Source organism: Belonocnema kinseyi, chromosome 6, assembly GCF_010883055.1.
Source record: "Belonocnema kinseyi isolate 2016_QV_RU_SX_M_011 chromosome 6, B_treatae_v1, whole genome shotgun sequence".
In the NCBI taxonomy this organism is placed as follows: domain Eukaryota; kingdom Metazoa; phylum Arthropoda; class Insecta; order Hymenoptera; family Cynipidae; genus Belonocnema; species Belonocnema kinseyi.
In genome coordinates, this window is record NC_046662.1 from 132,377,583 (window position 1) to 132,383,487 (window position 5,905).

The 5,905-nt window shown below is 32.8% G+C and overlaps 1 long non-coding RNA gene across 3 annotated transcripts; it reads right to left on the reverse strand.

The window, feature by feature from the left end:
* Positions 1-1,374: 1,374 nt before the first annotated feature.
* LOC117174817 lies at positions 1,375-2,775 on the reverse strand. 3 transcript variants are annotated; one of them, XR_004467372.1, is made up of 5 exons: positions 2,699-2,775; positions 2,445-2,580; positions 2,148-2,327; positions 1,630-1,811; positions 1,375-1,500 (listed from the first exon to the last, which is right to left on the reverse strand). It is a non-coding gene; the product is annotated as an uncharacterized LOC117174817 (long non-coding RNA). The 3 variants fall into 3 exon arrangements; XR_004467371.1 differs by having other exon boundaries at positions 2,704-2,756; XR_004467370.1 differs by having other exon boundaries at positions 2,659-2,728.
* Positions 2,776-5,905: the final 3,130 nt, after the last annotated feature.

Below are 5,905 nucleotides of genomic sequence, written 5' to 3' on the forward strand. Positions count from 1 at the left end.
ATTGGAATGCTGTCAAAAATGTCAAAAATTCGAGTGAAAAAACGTCATTTTAGTACTCTTCAACCCCATTGGGTATGAGTTTTAGGTGTAAAGAACTACCAAGAAGTTTGAGTGGCAGCTCCTGAGTCGTGCCAAAATTGACTAGCAGGCTGTCAAACATGCCGAAAATTCGAGAGAAGAAACGTCATTTTAGTACTATTGAAACCCATTGGGAATGATTGTTTTGATGCTAAGAACTAACAAAAAATTTGACGGGCAGCTTCTCGGTGGTGTCAAAATTGACTGGCAGGCTATTAAATACGCCAAAAATTCATGTACAGAAACATCGTTTTAGTACTCTTGAAACCCATTGTTGAGAGCTGTGAATTTACGTAAAAAGTGAGATTTTCGTAGTCTCTTTTTTTATATACATATTAGTTTAAGAGAAGTATCCTATAGATGAAAATTTTATTTAATGAAAAGGACAAAACTTTCATTCGGTAGCTGATTAAAATGTCCGTCAACTTTGGCACTATTCAGGAGCTGCCAATCAAATTCTTTATTAGTTGTTTGCACCAAAAAAGTCATCCTTAATGGGTTTAAAGAATACTAAAATAACGTTTTTTCATTTGAATTTTCGACATGCTAGACAGTTTGCCAGTCAAATTTGACACCACTGAGAAACAGCCAATCAATTATTATCTTGCTTTTTAACATATAAAGAATCATCCCCAGTGCGTTTCAGGAGTACTAAAATCACTGTTCTAATTTTCATCCAGTCATTTTTTATTTGCTTGACAGTCTGCCCGTCAACTTTGCACCACTCAGGAGCTGCCAGTCAAACTTCTAGTTTTTAGAATTCAAACAATCATTCCACGCGGGTTTTAAGAGTACTAAAATGACGAATGAATTGGCTGACAAAATTCAGATTAGCTTAGGAACTTAAGCTTAAACATGATCTGAATTGCTAAGAAAGGCGTGAAAAAATATAATTGGAATAAAAATTCTATTGTGCGCGAGTACAATATAAAAGTTCGAGTATACCTTGTCTCATTTCAGTATATTTTCCACAGATTTAGGGAAATGTGTGTCCACGTGGATTCTAGCCGGAGCCCCCGGTCCCCCTCGTGGACAAACGTGGAATTTTGCCATACCCCCCCCCTCTCAAGTGTCCACATGGTATATGGATAGCCCCCTATCCAAACGGATCATTACATCCGGGCTAATCGACCTGACATCGTGATGCGAGAAAAAAAGGTGGAAGAGTCTACATCATCGACATTGCGTGTCTGCTTAACCGAAATTTGCAGTCAACCTATACAACCAAGATCCACAAGTATAGCGAGTTAAGGTATGATGTAAAGATCATATTGAGGAATGTGAATCATGCATCTATTCATCCCATTGAATTTCGGCTACAGGCAATGTGCACGCAAGATGCACTGAACACTATTAACTTCCTCTTGATCTTCTTCGTTTTCCTGATTATCTCCAAAATTCGATGATAAGCTACTTATTGTTCTGCAAAGTATAAAATTAATATTGTTTTATTATTTTACATAATATTTGTCCCTAAAGTTGGAAATAAAAAATTATTCTTTCCTAAAATGTGAGTGACAAGCATTGTCATCAATACAGAAAAGTACATACCTTACAGGTTTTGATAAATCATCGAAAAATTTCATCATTTCAAAACGTTCAAAATCACGTTTTTTTCTTTTTTGGTGCATCGGAACCACTCCATCTGTAGGCTCTTTCTCCTACTTTTGCTTTCATGTACTTCATTTTTAGAGCTGCCCACCGACTTCGTATCCATTTAATATAAGAAACTTCTAAACAGACGTAATAAGTTTCAATTATTTTTAAGGCCATTTGGCATTAACATATGAGTATTTTAGTTTCCCACACTTTTTATCTACAATTTTAAATGTTTCATAAAAATAGGTGCTCAGACGTCCGAATAAATGTAATTCACATATGGTTGCTTTTATTTTCATTGAAAAATTAAAAATTGTAGATAAAAAGTGAGAAACTAAACTAATCATATGGTAAAGTATCATATGCACATTAAAGGAAATTATAAAAAGTTTCAAAACAATTCATGAAATGTGTAAAAAAACATAAGATCATCATTATTAAGAATATTTTTAACAACTACAATAACTAACGTAGATAATTATAAACTTCTTGCCACAAATCGTTTGTCTTCAAAGTAGTGCGTTCTTTTAATGGCAACCTATAATTATAAAGAGCAGGTCTCTGCGAAACCTCTCTAATAAGCATTTCATCCCATTCATTATTCCATTTATTCTTCTTTTCGTTTCCAAAATTATTTGTATCATTTTTCTCTGCAATTTTAATCAAACATTAGGCTGCTGTCGTAAAAATTTAACAGAAACAATAACATGTACAGTGGATTGAAAAAAATGAAAATTCTATACAGTATTAATATAATTAATACTTACCAATAGTTACAACGTGATTTTTATTAATAATAATAAACTGCGACTCTTCATCATATTCGTCAAAACATGGATGATCTCAAATACAGGTTATGTCTCCCCTCAAGTAGCCGCAGGAACCACATTTTCTCTTGTTAAACTACAAATTAGAACAAAAAATACTTTATACAATTTTCACTTTATCATACACATAAGTCTTTATTAGTTCAATAATTACTTAAAAATATTTCTCAATATTTTACAAACAGAGCATTAACCTCACTTTTATTTTCCACAGCATGTCAATGTATACAGTTTATACCTCTCCATGTAAATATAAAATCATTAACTTACCACAATGGTTTCTTCAAAAATGATTAAGGTCGATACACAAACTCCGTTTTTATTGTCACTAGTTGTAACTAGCTAGTGATTTGACGCATATTCGAACATATTTTTGGTAAAATGTACACTATCGTACCTAATTTTAATGTAAAAGTGAATGAAAATGATGTGCCAGGTGCTGAATTATTGCACAAAAAGGTGGAAAAATACCATTTATCAGTTAAAAAGGTGGTTAAAATGCAGAAAACAATGTACAATAGGGAAAAGCAGCAACTTACTGACCGGTATGTGGAATGCAGGTTATGTTTACACTGCGTAAAGTCTTCAGGTTTCAACAGTGGAAAAATAGTGTTTGGCATAAAAGTGAAATAATTTTAATAATAAAAAATATAAAAAAGGATGATAAAGCATTTTAAAGAAATGCGGTTGAAAATGAATTGATATATTATCATTATAAGTGGATTATCAGTTTTGAGATTCACCCAGCTTGCAAATTACCGAAATAAATGCAAATGCGATTTTTTTAGTCTGAAAATTTTTCTCTGAAATTTCGTAAAATAAAAATCATGTAATAAATTGCATCCTTTATTCTTGAAAAGTGCTCGTCTCTGCGCGCACATAAACTCACCCACATATAACTTTTACTGCATTTCGTGCAATTTTTAATATGTCATTTAAATTAACCCTCGAGAATGTCACCCTTTCGAAATATTAAGCAAGGTTTTGTAAATCTCATAAAATAATAATAGCATTCCAAGAAGGACTTGCACCGACTCACAGTGGGCTGGATCAGGAATTTACTATTCAAAATCACCTACAACCTACAATTCTTAACCGATTTTCAATTTTCTTTAATAGAAATAATCAGCGATAGTTGCGCAAGTGCATGTATGGATTAGATTTTCGAATTTTTATTATTTTCTGTTTTTTACATAAACAAACAAAGAGACAAAACGAGTCATTTTTCACTTATTATTTTTTATCTGTGAATAAATAATTCAATTAATTTCATTTTTTCATGAAAATATATGTCACAGCATCTTACCGAAATAAATAATTAGTTGGTTTCCGAATATAATTGTTATAAACAAATTATATGAAGAAATGCACAGTTTGGTCATTTATGTGCAAAAGGTTATCGTTTTTCTTTCTTATCGCCTTCAGTTTGTATAAGTGGTAATTATTAGTGATGCAGACATGTCATACGACATTATTTGTTTATTTTATAAACAAATTTTATAAACAAATGCAAAATTTGTCCCAGAGCATAATCTAAGCAAATTTCAGCTCGAGAAATCACTTTTGAAAAGAAAACATCTTTCTCTACTCTCATACTCGTATCTTGCATCTTTTCGCGTAAGTTGTATTCATATAAGGTAATACCTCTAAAACTGTTTTTTCCTTATTAATTGTTGAAGTTATTTTTAGTTTATTCGAACTTGATTAATTGAAAATAATTTCAAAAGTACCTCCCCAACAGAAATTCGGAGCTGCACACTTTCCATTCAGAACTGCACACTTGTGCAGAGCTGCACGTTAGATTATGCTCTGATTTGTCCATTAATAGACAGAAATTATTCGTTTTTGTTACTGATCGTCCTTAAAATATATTATAAATATGAGTTTAAAGTAGAGTGATGTTTTACTTAAATTTTGGTGAGGGTGGCTAAAATTTATTTCGTTTTAAAACTACTTTTCAATTTTTTAAGTAATTCAAAATTTACCGCCAATAGCTGTTAGTTCAGACTCGGCCGCTAGATGGATGCCGCTAGATACATTCTCACAAGAAATGTCATTTTTATATTATATGTACAACAGGCTTGCAATAATTATTATTATATTATTAGCGACATTATTATTGTTATTGTTATAATATTATTTGTTAATTCTTAGTAAATATTATTTACAAAATGGACTCTTTTAAAGTCTCCAAGATAGTAATTTTCGACTTTCGTGTCGAAAATGACATTAAAGATACGAAAAAGTTGCTAAATTTGTGCAAGCGAAATATAATCTTGATGATGATCGCTTGTAAATAGTTGGCAGATATGTGAGCAGACACTTTCTTACACATTTCTATCAGAAGTGTAAGTTTGAGAAGTGGCTTAATTAATTTCGGCTGTAACAAAGAGACGCAGATTTATGACCATAGAGGATACTTACTCGGCAATCGAGATTCAAGAAGCATTTCTCAGAATATTGAAAACTACTGGAAGAACAAAATCTGCTAATGCAATTGTGTCTCTTTTAACCGATACCAGTGGTGATTCAGATAATGTTTTTGATAATACAGGTAAAGAAGTAGAATTTTACTCTGCAGGAGAAACTTTAGCTTTAATGGAAGATGCCAAATTATCTAAGTATCAATACATTATCATTCAATTTCAGGCTAAAACGCAAAATGCGGATATCTATCCTTCGTATTATGAAGTTGCTAAAGCAAAAAAAGAATGTTATCCATCGCAGGCGCAGGTCCATATAACAGAAACAGAAGCTCGCATCAACCTTCAGTCTCTAATCGATCACTCAATAACATGAGTTTTTAAGGACCCTAATTTAAAACTTCCTCCTATAGACAAGAGGGTGAAAACTTGTAATTTAGATTTACTCATGAAATATGGCTGCGATGGAGCTTCAGATCAGGGAACGTATAATCAAATTTTTGCGGACGAAGATTCGTCAGATACGACAGTGTTTACGATATCGATGGTACCATTATGCCTGAAGGCAAGTGAAAGTTCAGCAGTTGCTTGGAGCAATCCTCGCCCTGGATTTGCTCGACGATGCATACCAATGGCATTTATATTCGCCAAGGAGACAAAGGAAATGACAAAAAAAAGAGATTCAAGAAATCAAACGCAAAATCAAAACATTCAAGCCAACGAAGATCAATAAACCGAGTGGCGTTTACATAGTCAGAACTGGCATGAAATTGACTATGGTACCAGGTGTATACATATGAAACCGGTATTGCCATCTAGCGGCCAGTAGGCACACTTGTAGGCACTGTCGGAACTTACCATTTGTGCTAATTGGCGTATTGTCATCTGTCAACAATATCCAATACCAAACATTTCAAGTTTCATATGACATCGTGATTTTTTTCGCTCTTGAAAATGTCGAAATACGTGCCTTCAAAC